Source organism: Netta rufina (assembly GCF_964035555.1).
Source record: "Netta rufina genome assembly, chromosome: 2".
In the NCBI taxonomy this organism is placed as follows: domain Eukaryota; kingdom Metazoa; phylum Chordata; class Aves; order Anseriformes; family Anatidae; genus Netta; species Netta rufina.
This window is the reverse complement of record NC_140124.1, coordinates 13,253,371-13,270,785: the sequence shown is the minus strand read 5'-3', so window position 1 is coordinate 13,270,785 and position 17,415 is coordinate 13,253,371.

Genomic DNA, 17,415 nt, shown 5'->3' with positions numbered 1-17,415 from the left:
GAATGCTGATTTCAGAGGCTTTGCAGCTGTTTCTGAGCATTGAAGTTAAACCTGTATATTTCAGAAGACCAAGGAAAGAATTGTAAGTCCTGCACAAGTATACTCCTTGTGGAGAGCAGACATGTAGGTTCAAGTTAATTATTTCTGTCTCACCCTGGCACACCAAAACACCCTGTTACAAGTTCCACCTTCCATTTTGCCTGCCCTTTCAAGAAATCCACCACTGTGCCTTATTTAGAAGGCTCAAGGATGGTATTTCAGTGGTAATTACTACCCAGTGGTCATCTGTGACAGCCCGTCATCTGCTATTATTTACAATTTAAGTCCATCACCAATATCTTATGACTGTATCTGCAGTTACTGTCAGCTGAACGATATTTAATTGCTTGACACATAAGCTCTGTCTTGTCAACAGAAACACATCCTCAGGCCCCGTTATGCTTCCAGTGATGTTTGCAGCTCTCTTTCTTTATTTGTTCTTCTGCTGGAAAGCAAAGTTTACTGTAATATGTCCAATGTCCATGAGCGGTAAAGTCATAAAAGAAGTCTTAAAAGGTGGTAACCAGAAGAAATTCTTGACTGGTACATTGTTTATTTAAGAGTAGGCGATGGGCTTCATTTCCCCTTAAAGAAACATCATGTTCTTTTGTATCTAAATAAATAAATAAAATCTGCTGGCCTGCACAGGTCTTCCCCTCTTGTTTTCGAGTTCTAATGGCAGACCTAAGTTTAAAATTACATGCTATTACAACTTTCCTTGAGTATCAGTTTACAAAGTTCTAGACTATGCCAAAGTTTAAAGGGTTGTGCCTATGTTAATATTTCCAAAACTATGAGAGTACTTGGCAGTTATAGTAATTGGCTTCTTTTCAGACTTAAAACTAGAACATGTATTTTTGCAGTTGACTTTTAAGCATAATTTAAGCAGTATATGGAAAATCCAGCTTTTAAAAATTATTTACTGCAAACAAGAGGACAGAGATCTTCAAGAGGTTTTCTAGTCTACCAGAGAGCTGTGGAACCACAGGAAATAAGAAATAAGAAATGAACCACAGGAAATAAGAAATGATCCATTAAAAAGAAAAAATAAAAATATGAAAACTCATATATTCAAGAAATCAAATAAGAAAGGAAATAAAAATAATATAAGAAGTCTCAAATTTCAACTTTTCTGTTTGTAAATGAAAGTGAATTTGGAACAAACATACAAGATGCTCTTTAGGTGCACCTTAGATTCTTTATTTTAAATATGTTGCATAGTTTTAGATTGCTTTTCAGAACATTTGTGTGATACTGAAATGAACTGAATAAAGGCATAAAAATACTGCCTCTTGCTGTTTTGTAAATACCTGTGGCATTCACAATAGACATTTGCCTAACCTATTCTTAAAAGGTCTTCAGAGAATTCCAAGAATTCTCTGAGCATTCTGTGCCAATGATTCACTGTTTCTAAATCTAACCTAAATCTCTCACTGCAGCTTCACTCTATTATTTTTTGTTCTGTATTGCTGATACTGACAACAGGTTATTCCCTTCGTCTTTTGCAATTACTAAACTAAGCACAAGATACAAGTTATTCATGTGGCTAAAAATGTCCACTTACCAGAAAGTAATTAAAAATCCTGTTACTGCATCTCATAAGCCTAGCACTAACATTTGTCTTAGTAGAACTACAGAAGTGATAGAAGATGAAAGGCTTGAAATCTGATTAACTGGAAAACATACATTCAGAAACAGTTCAAAATTCACTGGAAAGAAGTGAATAGATCTCAAATCTACTCATTTAAAACTTAGAAACCATCCTGCTGCTTCAGGCTATATTCTTACACATGTGTATATATTAATATATATTTTTATTTCAGATTGCTTCCTCCTCCCTCTAATTGTGTCCAGCAGATTTTTATGCCAGGTAATTGCATCTCTAGAATCAAAAAATTGTCATGGTTTGTCTAAAAATATGCTTAATTGTAACTTTTTAGAAACCTTGCTTGTTACTGCAAAATTAATCAGCAGAATCAGGGAACTAATTTTAATGATGATTGCTATTTTAATGGGGGAATATTTTTAACTAAATCTGAAATGCAAAAAGGCTTTATGGTTAGCTGGAGCTTTAAGTGAGTACAAAACTGCAATACATCTACCAAGCACAGATAACACATTATCTTAATTCAAATTACAAAGGTATTTATAGAACAGACCAGCAAGTGGCAGTACATGTTGTGCATAAATCATGACTGATAAGACTATAAAATCTTTAAAATGAGACTAAATAGACAGTCAAACAAGCTTCCATGTGCAGCCTTTTTCATTTTAACTACCTTGCCAAGAATTCTAAATGCTTCAATCTACATGACCTTATTTATTTTCCTGGAAATAATAAGTATCTCTCAATTTTAGGAAAGATAGGAAACAAGTCTCCTGTAACTGGTGAGATGTATTCGTGTCTCAGTTAATCAAAATATAAGTCTTACGTTGGCTGCAAGTGGAAAATGGAATTTTCCAGAGACTGTAGTGTTATGAATTGCCATGACTCATAACATATAATCACTGTCTACTGGTAGTGTACTGTAATGGTTGCAGAATGTATACTCCAATGGTCTTTGACCCCAGTATCTGTTATGTGAGCTCCATTATATGCAGTTTATTTTCATAGTTGAAATGTTAGATGAAACCATAATATTTACTATTGTAGATTTGTTCAAAGTCAGGGTAATATATCACTAGGCAACATCTAACAGGGAAAAATAAAATAAAATAAATAAAATAAAATAAAATAATAAAATAAAATAAAATAAAATAAAATAAAATAAAATAAAATAAAATAAAATAAAACAAAACAAAACAATTTAAAAAAAAAAATGTTGCCCTCAGTCAGTATTTTGGTTGTGAAAAAATAGTAAATGTATGTGTTTTAACAATACCCTCTTGAAAGTCTTAGTTGTGTTTATAAAGTGTTGTTAATGGAAGTACTTCTCCAGAAATATTTAGATGAATGTAACGTGTGACTGTAATGATAGACAGCCTTTGAGGTGAAAATGATCTCCGTACCCTAAAGGCAGAGAGAGGTTGGAAGAAATAATACAGGAAACTCCTGGTATTTAGCAACACCAGATAATCTCTGACTCAGAGATGCCACAATTAAGGTTGGCATTGGCCTGGGGTCTTTTTAACCATTTCCCTGATAGTTTGGGATAGTAGCCAGTTCTAAACACTGATGCCTGTGAATGTGAGTGGTGGCAAATGGCTACAGCATATGTTGAAAGCAACTGGTAGTCTTCACTATATAGCTTTCACAGAGAGAACAGCATAGAATTTACCCTTCTTTTGTATTCCTCTTTGTGGAATTGCAGATTATGATGGTTCAACTTGATTCCTGTGTAAAATAAAGTAATCCAAGTACTAGGCTTGGGCATATGTTAGTGAAAAACAGAGTTGACTGAGAAAATGTGAAATACATTGTTTAAATTTCAGAAGTTTCTACATTTAGGTAGTCCTAAGGGGGTCCTACTTTTCTTGGAATGACTTTTCAAACAGCAGAAAGAAGGACTACAGGTTTTCATCTCATACATGGAAATCATCAGGCTGAAAGTGTTATTTGACTCTCTGAATAAATATGTATCCCATGCAAAGTGAAATATACTCAGATAAGAACAAGGAGACACTCACCTATGTATGCATAAATCTACTGAGTATATACACATTTTCTCAGTGTACTTAGAGAAGAGATTAAATTTCTGTCTCACAAACTCTTAGTAGAAGATTCCAAGAGCTAGATGATGGGAATGGGATTTGGGAGAAATTTTGCTTGCCAACTTCTAATGGAGATATACCGCTTAGTGGCAAAAAGATACTTAAATGGTAGCTGAAGACATTCCTATGGAGTACAAAACAGAAAACACAAGCAACGTGACATTGTTTTTCTGTCCTGTGTCTTGCACAGCCTGTCTGAGAAGCTAAACACATATTGTATATGTTTAAAGCCCCATTGCATGCACACTCTGGAGCTACCTAGCTGTAAGGGGAAAGGCTTCCTTTCTTGTCTGGTGCTTAGGAGATTCTTTTCCATAATGACCATGATGAAAACCTTTTCCACCAGGTTGTTATTTAGCCAGTCTCTTCCTTGCTTCCACAATACTATGGGATTCTTTTGCTTTAGGTGCAGAGCTTTGGATTTTTTCTTGCTGAATCTGTGTCAGTTTCTGTTGGCCCAGTTCCCAAGCTTATCAAGGTCCTAAGGACTGAGTTTTTATCATGATTTGATGAGATTTATTGGTCCCAGAGCTGTGTGTGACCAACACCAGAAACTGTTTCTGAGTTCAAGGATCATGGGCTTGCACTAAAAGTTACTGAGGCATTGGTATCTTTGTATTCTCAACATTGCTTTGAATGTTGAATTTATGAAGCCTGAAAGAAAAGTGGGAGAAGGTTTTCTTGAAATAAATTTACAGTATCTCCCTCAGAAGAAAGAGATTCAATTTCTGTCCTTCCTAACCTAAGAAAAATAGTTCAGGATTCCCATTTGACTCAAAATTTCAATTTGTTATATCAGCTCCCTATTCAATGGGCTGTTGTACAAAAGGTTGCCAGCATCATCAAGTTAGGTACATTCAGAGTATTACTAGCAACACAGGTCTGTCAAAAATTTTATTTAAAATCCCATAAAAATAAAACACAAGAAAGAGATTTAGATGATCAGGCCAAGCATACATTGGAATTCTATTTAATTTACAGGGATATTTATCTCCGTATTTCATTTTTACTCCATTTCATATGCTAAGGATGTCTTGAAGGGTTTAGGTTTTACCCGGCTGTGCCTTTTGAATGTAGGTCACCGAACGTGATCTCATTTGCAGTTCTGTTGCTTAAATCTTATATTAGATCTTTGGCTAGGAGCCTTCTCAAATTCAAGTTTGAGAAATATATGAGCTATTTCCTGAAGAAGTTGCTCTTCTTTTCCTGGGGCTGTGTAGACATGCGCCTATTCCTACTGAGGACTTTAGCTAAAAGATAGTATCTGAACTGAAATGACTATATTCAATGGATTAGAAAACATCAGCGTAAATGAGTCAGACAAAACTAATATAACCCTGCCTATTGGCTTACCATAGCCCTAGCTACTAAACACTGTATCTAGTTACCATGGTGGTAATGTCATAGTGAGGATTCCAGTCTTTCAGAAGGGAAGATTTACAGCACCACATAAATTCTTCTGCACTTGCCATTGCTTTTGCATCCTATTACAAAGGTAAGGGAATCCCCTGAGTGTGTGGTAACTGGCAATGTTTATTTTGGGATATATCACAGACGGTACATCCAGGTGGTGTTTTCTGATTCAAAACTGAGGTCAATAAAAAGTGATGGAAAATATTAACAAAATCTTGGCTAGATTCTCTCAATGCCTTTAGGAATCTGAATAAGACTTTCCTACTGTTACAATATCTTCTTTGTTCTCCTGTGCTTAGCCTTTACCCACCCTCTAATTACATGGCAAAGGGAGATAAAAAGGAGAATGTATCCTCCAGTTATTTTCCTCTTAATAAATGGTGTAATAGGGAGAAAAATAGTAATAATGTGGAGAGGGGTGAAGCAGGAACAACAATAAAAGTTTAATTTTTCTGCTAAGATTCCTTCCACAAGAAAAAGAAGATGGGTTATAATGTAAGAAACTGTCACATCAAAGTAGGGAAAGAATACAAAAATTCAAGATAAACAATAAACACTACACATAACACACTAACACACACAGAAATTAAACTTTCTGACGGTAATGAAAAAGGTATGTAATTACATTTAAACTCCTTTAAAAAAAAATAAAATAAAATAGAATGCTGTTTTTCCAAGGTTGAGTTCTCCCAGTACTGTAAGTTTAAAAAGAAATAAAAATGTTAAGCTAAGGGTGCTTAACCCCTTATGAATGAGAGAATCAATTCATAGTAGGAAAAAAAAAATAAATTTACTGGATCCTATGCTGGTCTCATTCTTACAGTAGTCAATATAAGCTATCAATAACTCATAATCTGAAACTTTTATATCAAGTGTATTCAGAAAAAAAGAAAAAGAAGGAAGGAAGGAAGGAAGGAAGGAAGGAAGGAAGGAAGGAAGGAAGGAAGGAAGGAAGGAAGGAAGGAAGGAAGGAAGGAAGGAAGGAAGGAAGGAAGGAAGGAAGGAAGGAAAAGAGAAAGTTTCTTTAATAAAACATATGACCAACTATAAGAGCCATCCAGATCAACACATCTTTTTCATGATGTTTTGTTGACCTTTTCCCTTATATTGAAGTCCCAGAGCAGAAAGGATCTGTATTCTTACGTAGCTCTAAAGCAACCAGGGAAAAAAGCCACAAATAAATAACTGTTACACTATTTCTTGTTCTTTTCCTCTATGGGACAATCCTACTTCACAATTAGAGTAGCTTGTGAAAATAAAGATGCAATGAAATGATATATTACTAATTGCTGTTCACTCATATATATTTTGGTTATTCTTTGCTTCTGTTGTGAAAGTAGGCATGCTCTCAGGTGAAAATGAACATGACAGAAAGGAAGAGTAGAAGGAAGCAGAAGAATTGAGTCATGGGGAGATGATCACAGGTAAGACCTTCAGAAAGAAGACTTTGTGACAATCCAAAGATTGGAAACATTTTCTTCTATATTTTCACCTACTTTTTTTTTTTTTTTTTTTTTTTTTTTTGATGGTTGGTTTATATCAAGTTGATTCATATCCAAGCTTATGAATAATACCATTGGAGCAAATGGATCAGAATTGAAAGCTGTCAATTGGAAAAAGAACTCAATTAAGAACTAAAAGCAAATGCTTAAACATCTTCTAAATTGAAATTTGATTTTTTGACAATCATGAATTTAAATAAGCATCAAACACTTATTGTTTCATTAAACACTATTCTGGTTGTTCAGAGCCATCAAAACATTTCATTTTCAGTATTCTGCACAAATAAGTTGGATATTTGTAAACCAATTGGAAATAATTTTTAAATTAACTTAGAGATGGTTACAATTAATTTTGGAACATAGACCTGCTGATAGGACATTAAAAAAGAGAAACAGAAATTGAAAAAAAGAAAGTATATGTCATTTTCAGGGTTTCTTTACATTTCCTTTTATTTATTTATTTATTTATCTGTTTATTTTTTGTACCTTATAAAAATAAGGATGATATATAAGAGAAACTAATTAAGCAATCTGAGCAAAATCTGGTGACTTGCCCTATAAATAGTGGAAAACACTGGAAAAAAAAACACACCACCACCACTAACAACAAAAAACTTTGTTTAACATACTATTTAACTTGTTTCAAGGACTTTTAAAAGATTGATACACTTATTTCAGAGGCAAATTATAATCATCATAGTAAAGATTGTCATGTCCATTAAAGATATGCACGTACACCAGTGAAAACCACACAACTTCATGTCAACAGAGGACATAGACTGTCATATATTTCTACAATGTTTTGGAAAATAAACACAAAATAACCAAAAACTGTTCTAACCTGCACTTGAAGAGGTGATTGATTCTAGATGTATGGATTTTAGAGTCCTAATTCTGGCAAGTACAAAAAAAAATGCAGCAGCATAAGTAATATCTAAAACCCAGGAAAGCATGGATTTTCCTGTTCATAAGTCATGCAAGCACCTCTCTCACTTTTCAGTAAGTACACTGACTACTGGTTTTAGTGTATTACTTATTGGGTACTTGACACTGCTTTCTCCTAGTATTTGCCAAAGTAATATATAAAGTAAGTTTGTATATATTTATATGCATGTGTATATATATTTAAGCATTTTCAGAAGTATGATTTTTTAATATAAAAAGTAAAAAATGCTGTAGTTATATATTAAGACACTTTAGTTTTTAAAGTCTTATTCCCTTTTCTGACAGTTCTGTAATACAAAATAAAATGGTATCTACATGATCTACATGCCCTGGTGGGAGAAAAAAAAAAAAAAAAAAAAAAGTATAAGACAAATATGTTTCATAATAAAAACATAATTCACTATAAAAATGAGCAAGAAATTAAGGAGCCAGCAGAAGCTATAAATATCATGTTTGCTGGTGGAGGACTAAGAGGTCACTGGAATAAGGCAGGAGAAGTTAAAACATATTAAGAGAAATAAAAAGAAGAGAAAAAGATAATTATAAAAGTGTTTAAGATAAATAATAGGACATATTTCAAGTATATGAAGAACAAGAAGTCAAAGACTGAGAAACCAGTATTTATAAGAGACAGAAAAATAATTTATTAAAGAGAACACTCAGTTGAGACCAAAATTAATCATTTTCCTTATTGTCTGCAGGGAAGAGGGAGATGATACCAGAGGCCAACTTATTGTTGTCAAAGGGGGAAAGAAGACATACTGGTGTTAAGAAACATGGTTGTTTCTGGAAGTGATTGTTCTCCAGGTCTGTGGTGTCTTTTTCAGAAAGCTATAGGAAGGGAAAAAAAGACACATACAACCTTTACCAATCATGGACACAAAGATTCATGACAGCATTAGAACCCACTTGACTTTGGAAAACCTTATGCCATGCATCAATTTATGAAGTACATAAAATTGTAATACTTTTTAACTACAAACAGTTCTTTGACCCTCTGTAATCTCAATGAACTGAGAATTCTTTTCAGGTGTGTATATTTTGTCTCCACAATTTTTTCTACCTTTTTAAGCATTAAGTTCCTTGAAAATTATAAATGTATTTGTCACTGTTAGAATGTTCCAGAGCAGAGCCACAAATATGGTCAGAGGGCTGGAACACCTCTGCTATGAAGAAAGGCTGAGAGAGCTGGGGATGTTTTCAGCCTGAAGACAGGGCTCCAGGGTGACTTTAAGTTGAACCTTCAGGGCAACTTAAAGGGCACTTATAAAAATGATGGAGCACAACTTTTTACTTGGTCAGATAATGACAGGACAAGGGGGAATGGTTTTAAGCTAAAAGAGGAGAGATGGAGATTATATGTTAGGAGGAAATTCTTCACTCAGAGGGTGGTAAGGCACTGGAACTGGTTGTCCAGAGAGGTTGTAAATGCCCCATCCCTGGAATTCTTCAAAGCCAGGTTAGATGGGGCCCTGAGCATTCTGATTTAGTGGGTGGCATCCTTGCCCGTGGCAGCGGCATTAGAACAAGATGATCTTTCAGGTCCCTTCCAACTCAAGCCATTCTATGATTTTATGATTCTATGGTAAGTCAAAAGGGAGATAAGCAATATGCTTAATTTGAAAACATAGAAGGTAGTAGGAACAAATAATTTTTTTTTTTTTTTTTTTTTTTGTGGTTTCTGAGGCTTTGCTTAATAATTTAAGGAATTTCTTCTAGGTTTATGTCTTAAGCTTCCATTTCTGTTCCCTTAAAACAAAGAAACAAGAGCAATGAAAAATAACAAACCAAACCAACCAACAAAAACTATGACACCACATACAGTAGATGTGTTAATACCAGAGTCACAAACATCCCATTTTGAGACCATAATGGTTTGTTACTTTGCTTGTCTTCTTGTCAATGCAGAGAGATTATACATATAGACTATATAATTTGTTTCTCTCCATCAAATCTTGTGTATTTTGTAATAATTCAAAAATTTCTCGTTACACTGTTCACCTATATCACAGAATCACAGAATTTTCTAGGTTGGAAGAGACCTCAAGATCATCGAGTTCAACCTCTGACCTAACGCTAACAGTCCCCACTAAACCATTTCCCTAAGCTCTACATCTAAACGTCTTTTGAATGTATATATATTTTCTTTTCCTGAACTTTCCTGATAATGATATGGAATACAGTCTTTTTTTATGAAGGACAAAAATGTGCCACAGCTACTTGCTAGTGGAGTACTAACCCAGTGAATTGCCTGGATTTACTAATTCTCTGTGAATAGTCTTTGCTCCAAATTCTTCCTAATCCCATCCTGCTGTCCCTAACCAAACTAATTGTCCTCTCTGCGAGGGCAAAGAGCTACCCAAATGATTTCTGTTCCTACTCCAGTGATATTTCTGGCATTTACAAAGGCTAATGTGCCCCTTCCCCAAAATAAATGTTTCAGCATTGTTTCAGTACGCAAGCCTGTTTTTAGGATCTATGGTTTTAAACTGGGAATTTCACTAACCAAAGAACCTCAAAGAGTATTCAGACAGTTTGCTATTACTGGGTCATATGCTTTTATCACAAACAGCAATACGTGTTACGAAATAAAAACTTTTCTGTTAATGTCCACAGGGCCTAAGACCTTATATCCATTGTTGTCATGTTTCTAAAGCCCCAGATTCTGGCAGTATGTGATTATAAATGAAATTCAGCTTTTATTTTTAATGTCAGTTTTCACAGATACAGTTCTTGCAATGAAACCTAAATGCCACAAACAAACAAACAAACAAACAAAATGAAAGTCTTAACACCAAAAAAAGAAGCCCAATCCTCAAGAAAGAAAGAAAATATATTTGGGGTGGGCCAAAATTCCAGAAATTTTAGTTTATCCTATTTTTAGAAGCCTGGCAGAAATCTCAGGAATGCCTTTAGTTTTCAAATATTTTCCGTATTTTGAAATATTTCTCTCATCTTATTTTATATTAGATTCTCATTTTTATTTTGAAGCATACATTTCACTTTATTGATGTGCTTAAGGTATTTACTCTATCTCCTCAACCTTTACTTTTCTAAGCTATTTTGATTTGTATTGCCTTCTTACATTTTTATTGATTTTCCTGTTCCTCTATTCACACACAAACACATATATATATATATGTTATTTTATGGATGACTCTTTGTTTGTATGACATTCATTTATATAGTAAAAAGCATGAGAGGTGATAACAGGGCTTTTCAGTGGTCATCTCATCTAAGCTGGTTTGATATCCTTGCAAATAGATCACTAGCAACATATTGAATGAAGTGTTTAAGCTTCTGGAGTTTTATCTCGGACCATTGACATTAATGGAATATTGTGACTTACACAGTGGATGGAGAATCAGAGATTGGATGGCTACTGTATCCTACCAATCTAAAATGGACTTCAGTTTCTGCTCTATTTCAAATACTCATAATTTACTTGGTCATTTTCCAGTAATGATTTCAGTAATTTTTTTTAAATAAAAGTACACAGAATCATTTTTTTGTGTCATATTTTTCCAAAGAGGGCCAAGAGGACAGTTCACATAGAATTGTATTTATCTATCTGTTGACATTTCCATAGAAAAAAAAAATAGTTTACCATTATGATTTTTGACTATGTTTTCCAGGTATTGAAATACCTACATTAACAAAACTACTTTGAACTCCTTTGACATTCCCCATTCTTCCTTCCTTCTCTCTCTCTCTCTCTTTTTTTCTTTGGTCCTGTTCTTAACTTTTACCCACAAGCACTCAAACAGTTGTTCACGGATGTTTCTCAGAGGCAGCTCTTCTCAACCTATCTTAACATAGCAGGAAACACCCATGCCCCTTCTTCTCAGCTCATCTCTTCTGAAAAGCTTGTAGCCCTCAATTACAGCGTTCCAGTTGTGTGTGTCCCACCATGTTTCTGTGATAGCAATTTAGATCATAGTTTTCTATTTGCACCATGGCTTCCAACTTCCTGCTTGTTTCCCATTGCTGTAGAGACACTTCAGCTGGGCTATCAGCTGCATCTCTTCTTTAGAAGAACCCTCCCAAATTCCTTTGGGACAATTCATGGGTATTTCCCCATTGCTTCATGAACTGTTGGTGTTCCCTGGTAAGAGGTACATCCCCTTCCCCCACTGAATCTAGTTTAAAGCTCTGTTTAATAAGTCCAGCCAGCTTGCTGCCCAGAACACTTTTGTACCTGGTCAGGTGCACCCTATCTGGTGTCAATGTGCTCAGTCTCTCAAAAGCACATCCAAGAGCACAGAACCCAAAACCCTGAGCATGGCATCAGCCATGCAGCTAATCATTCACTTGATCCATTTTTCTCCATCTTGTTCCCAACTGCCCAACCAGAAGGATAGAGGAGAATACTACTTGCAATCCCAATCTCTTTAATATCTTTCCGAGGGACATAAAATCCCTTATGATATTTCAGAGTCTCCTTGTTGTAAATTCGTAAATGAAAGGGTAGGAATATGTACTAGTTCTCTGGCCCCACTAGTCTTGGTAGCCTCTTCGTGATATCATGAATGTGGGCCCTGGGGAGGCAGCAAATCTCTCTAGAGATATTACCTGGAAGGCAAATGGGTGCTTCAGTGCCTCTTAGCAAGAAGTCTTCAAATACTAATGCACTTTTTATTTATTTATTTATTTATTTATTTATTTATTTATTTATTTATTTATTTATTTGTGGAGGGAAGGGTGGAGGGGGTAGGGGATGGGGGGAGTTGGAGGGAAGTGCATTGGTTCAACTTACTGGAAAGCAGTTCAAAAACTTCCTCATGCTGGTGTAGTAGTCACTAATCCATGCTCATACAGAGTATATACTGATGAGGCTGTATGACATCTCATGTGACCCAGGGCAACAGGAAGAAAAATGGCAATGTTCCCACAGAATACTTCATATTCATTATTATTCAGAAAGATTTCTGAATTTTGCTCTGGATGGATGTAGAATTTCTAACGCAGTGTACTAGAGTGGAAATGATTATTTACAATTTTTTTTTTATTATTTTTTTGTACGTGAAGGTTCAGGTTAAGAAAGGAATTATTTCAACTAGAATCTGGATAAATACCAAATCATACTGGATAGTAAACTGGAGAAATATTAAATTTTGTTCTAGAAACAAGCAAAAGAAATTCTACAGTCTCCTAATCAGAGTGCAGGTACAAAGCAACAACTGGCCAAAGTCACTGAAGAACCTTTAACTGTACCCATCTACACAGAATTTCAGAAAGGTTGAATGTAAACAGAGTATCTAGTGTATCCTTGAAATGAACCAAGAAAATTATATTTTGAAACTATATCTGGCAAAATTTTCAAGAAGCCAGTTGAAAGAAGTCCTCCAAAGGCATAGAAACACACACATACAAATATTTCATTTTACTGTGATGCACAAGAAAAGAACATCAAAACAGATATTGTTAAAAATAATATATATGCATTTAAGGCAATATTCACAAAGGCAAGGTGTCTCGGTGTCTTTCTAAACGAAAATGATGACAAGTTCCTTGCTGATAACAGGGACTGAGACAGTAGTCTGACATCTAGGAAAGGAATATTTCTCTGCAATTATTTATTTTTTTCTCTGAACATAAGTAGACAGGGGGGCAAGATGAACTCTCATATAGTACTTGTACATATCATTTGGAAATAAAAACTCTACAGGCTTTCAACTGTGAAATGTACGAAATACCATGCACCATACAGAAGGGATTTCAAGTTGGAGACTGCTTTTTCTTTCCATTTCCTCTCTGAACTGGGGGGCCATTGGCAGTGATTACTTGCAGCTCATGAAAAAAGGACACATCTCCTCATTAATGATATTTCAGATATATGTAACATATTGGTAGAGATATATGTAACATATTTATGTGATGACTTCAGCAGCAAGCAGAGATTTATCTGAATGAACATAGACCTAGTCACCCTAAGTTCTCTTTACATCTGTTGAATATTGAGTCTGAATAATAAGTTGCATCTGAGACACAATTTATTTATCTTAAAATAAATGCTTAAAACAGATTAAATTAATAATGTTTTACAACCAAATTGACTACAAAGATGGTTTAAAATGTAGTCATCTGCATGTAAGTGTGTAAAGTTAGGTTATGAAAATCTTTCTTGGCACCAAGCATTATCTTTTTATTCGTCAGCTTTGCACATTCAGTAAATGATTACTTATGTGGTAAGCTTCTTGGGATTTTTCCTCCTCTCTTGGATTTGTTTTTAAATATAAGCTGGACATGGATCACTTCTATTTATCAAGAGCACATGTGGAATTCTGGCAGTTATATATACATATATTTTTATTTATTTTTCTGGAAAAGTGAGCTATTTAGGGAAGTTTGCTACTATTGCTTAACGGAACATATATGTGACACACACACACACACACACACACATATATATATATAAAAGCTGTGATTTGGCTTCTCTCTTCCATCATGCCAACAAGAAGGGCTGTGAAAATTATTGCTGTTCTAAATCCTAGTGAGTTGGATGTGACAAGTTTCCTCAAAATGCTCTCCAGTCATTTCAAGCAGGGATTCTGCCAGCCCTCAAAGTTCATACAGATGATGTACTACTGTCTGCTCTGGGTATCAAAACTGGCTATCAGTCATGCAGCAGTCAAAATTTGAACTGGACACTACAGGAAAGGGAGAGGAAACATAGCCATCCATAACACTTCTCAATAATAATCCTGATGGTAATATATTTTGAAGTTGAAATGCCTTTGTCTTCACCGTGACAGTGGGGGGTAATGTTGAGTCTCAAAAGCTCTGTGTTGCGTACTGATATATATGTAACTTCTTAATTTAAGTCATCAGTAATTTTGTGCAAAATATATACAATATTAATGCTGGCTCTGCCCGCACTTACAAGAATATTACACAGAAAAGGACCTTTTTAAACTAGAAAGGATGTTTTAATGAATTTGGTAGTGAAGTGAAAATTTGACAGACTTGCAAACCCTGTAAATTTAAGATATACATTTATTTAAAATTAGGATAATATTTCCCTGCTTTACAGGAAGACTGTAATGATAACCAATTGATAGTGTAAAATAATGAGAAACATCATAGGAATCCAGTGAATGTGTGGGACTATGCCTTAATTTTACAGTATTGTTCACAAAATCAAGATCACATCTATTAAATTGTTTCTCTTACTATTGCTTTTACGAGAGTTTCATTTTGTCAAGAATTCGTTACCTGAGGGATACATTTTTAAAAAGCGATTGTCCCACTCCAATTATGATTACTGAATTTTTTATTTTTTTTTTAATTTCCTGCCTTTAAGAAGACTGCATGGATAATATATGTATATATATTTATACACAGACTATACACTATTGCACTTAATATGACAAAAAACCACTATGATTGGCAGGATTTCCTACAAGAGTAATATTAAACACACATGCTACCTGAATTTTCTCTAACGGTCTGTGATTTAAACTGATCCAGGTTAGGGAAGGCACAACATTTCCCAAAGACTGCAGATTACAGTTTTGGCTCTCAGCCTATTTGCCCAATTTTCCTCTTGCAAGTCTTCAAAAGTAACCACATTTCTAAAAGTACATAGTTGAACAGGGCAGTCCTGAATGATTGATGCTTTTGCAAGATCAGAGCAAACAGTTACTAATGGAGCAGCCAGGAGAAAGGAAGTACAAGAGGATGGGATCTGCAAAAGTATATTGAGTAATGCTTATTGATACATATAGGAATGGATACATAAAGACATTTAAAGATGGAGTTGCAGTTTGAATTATTCAGTATAGAGGTATGGCTGACTACTCAAGTTATGAAAGAAAGAAGGTGAAGATGGAAGAGAATAACTCATCTTTACTGGAAAACTGAAGAGTTTGAAATAGTGATACAAGAGTGGGAGAGAAGAAGGAAAAATCATTGAAGGTATGAAGGAAGAGGAAAATACAATAGCCAAGATTAGAGCTAAAATTGGAGCAAAAAAAATATCAAGTTTTCTTGAAAACTGTAGCAGTTAAATTAAGAATGAAACAGGGAGATTTTGCTATATAAGCACACCCCAAAAGCATACAATTATAATATGATAACACTGATTTAATGTGAATATTTCTGATTAGTTGTGTTGTTTTGAGTGACTACCTAAAAATATGCTTTCTTTGGAAAAATCAGTTATAATATAATGATGCAATTTTACCATAACCTGGAGAATAACCCATTGTGCTATAATACCCCATAGTCTTTCACTCCCTGTGTGCTACTGGAAAAGTACATATTGTAGTTTGGAAGTCTACAAAAGGAAAAGTTGGGGGCAGGAGGGATGAGTGCCACTGCAGGAAGCTCCAGACCTGCAGCAGTCAGTGGACATATTTGAAGAACTGATGACATTTAATGCACTCCAGTGATTTTAAAAGCAAAATCAAATTTCTCTTTAGAAGAATCTTTATGAACCGAGGAGGATTTATTTAGAGACAGCATGATCACAATCAAATGTAGCGAAATCTTCATTTCTCCCTCTCTCTCTGCTTGATTAATAATAGTACAATGTCAAGTAGAAAATGGAAATAGTCTTGTTCTGCGCTGCACCTCTCTGTCTTTTCCAAGCAGAAGAAATATGTTAAGATGCTTTGGGAGAACAAGATTCACTTCTTACTTGTGTCTGCCTTTCACATTGAAGTAATGACCTGGTCTTCCTTCTTGCAGCACCCATTAAGCACAAAGAGCATCAGTTCCCTAAACTACCATGTACAGGTGTATAGTTGTATTTTCCTTTCATGCAATTTTGGATTGGACATTAGATTTCCTGCATTATGTTAAAGTATACCAGAGACCTCTGTTAAAAAGCTACTAAGGAGTATACTACAGAGTAAAGTTTGGTTCAAGATAACTCTGTCCTGAGATTCTTCAACTGTATTCCAGGTGGTTTTCTTCCTGATTTATTTATAGAATAAAATATTCTTGCAGGAAATGGCCTGTGCTGATCTATACAGTCATATAGATGTCCTGTTGGCAGAAGCTGCAGTTACAACTGTTGTGATAAAATGTTTGCTGCAGTAATGTTTCTCAAATAAGATGATTTAAATCCATTCTTCTCTGTCATTCATATTTGCATTTAACTGCTGGAGAACAAATTAAAATGTATTTTATGGTGTTTCTTGATCAAATCACAGGCTTCAAGCAAGCTTTTATTCCAATGATTCAAAAAATCTGTTCCTTCATAACCATGTAACTCAACTGTATAAAACTATCAATGGAAAAGGGTTTTCCTCCTTGACAAATATAGAAAACACCAATAGGAAGATATTGTTCTTTTTCTAAGCTTTCTTCTTTTTTCCTTTTTTTCCTTTTTTTCCCTTTTTCCCTTTTCCCTCTTTTCCTCTTCCTCTTCCTCTTCCTTTTCCCCTTCCTTCCTTTGCCAAGTCTCAGCTTCACGGAAAAATGCAGGCAAACAAAAAACAAATATAGCCCATGCTGTCATGCCTTTATAACTTACTAGAAGGCTAATTGGGCTTCTATGTGGCCTTGAGGCTACAACTATTCATATGCTGGAAAGCCTGACAGGAGTATTCTCAGGAGGCCATATCTGTGTGAGTGCGAATGGAGTGGAGCCACACTCCCACACAACAGGAATTCCATCAGAAGCATGTACTCTGCATGGAAGGAGAAAAAAAAAAAAATAAAATGTTTGGTGGATCACTACGGAAAACTAGATACATTATCATCGCCAAAGTACAGAAAACAGTACAGTTTGTGACTATGACTCAAAATGACTAAAGCAGAAGTCTTTAAATGATGTCGATAAAGCAGGGAAGTATAT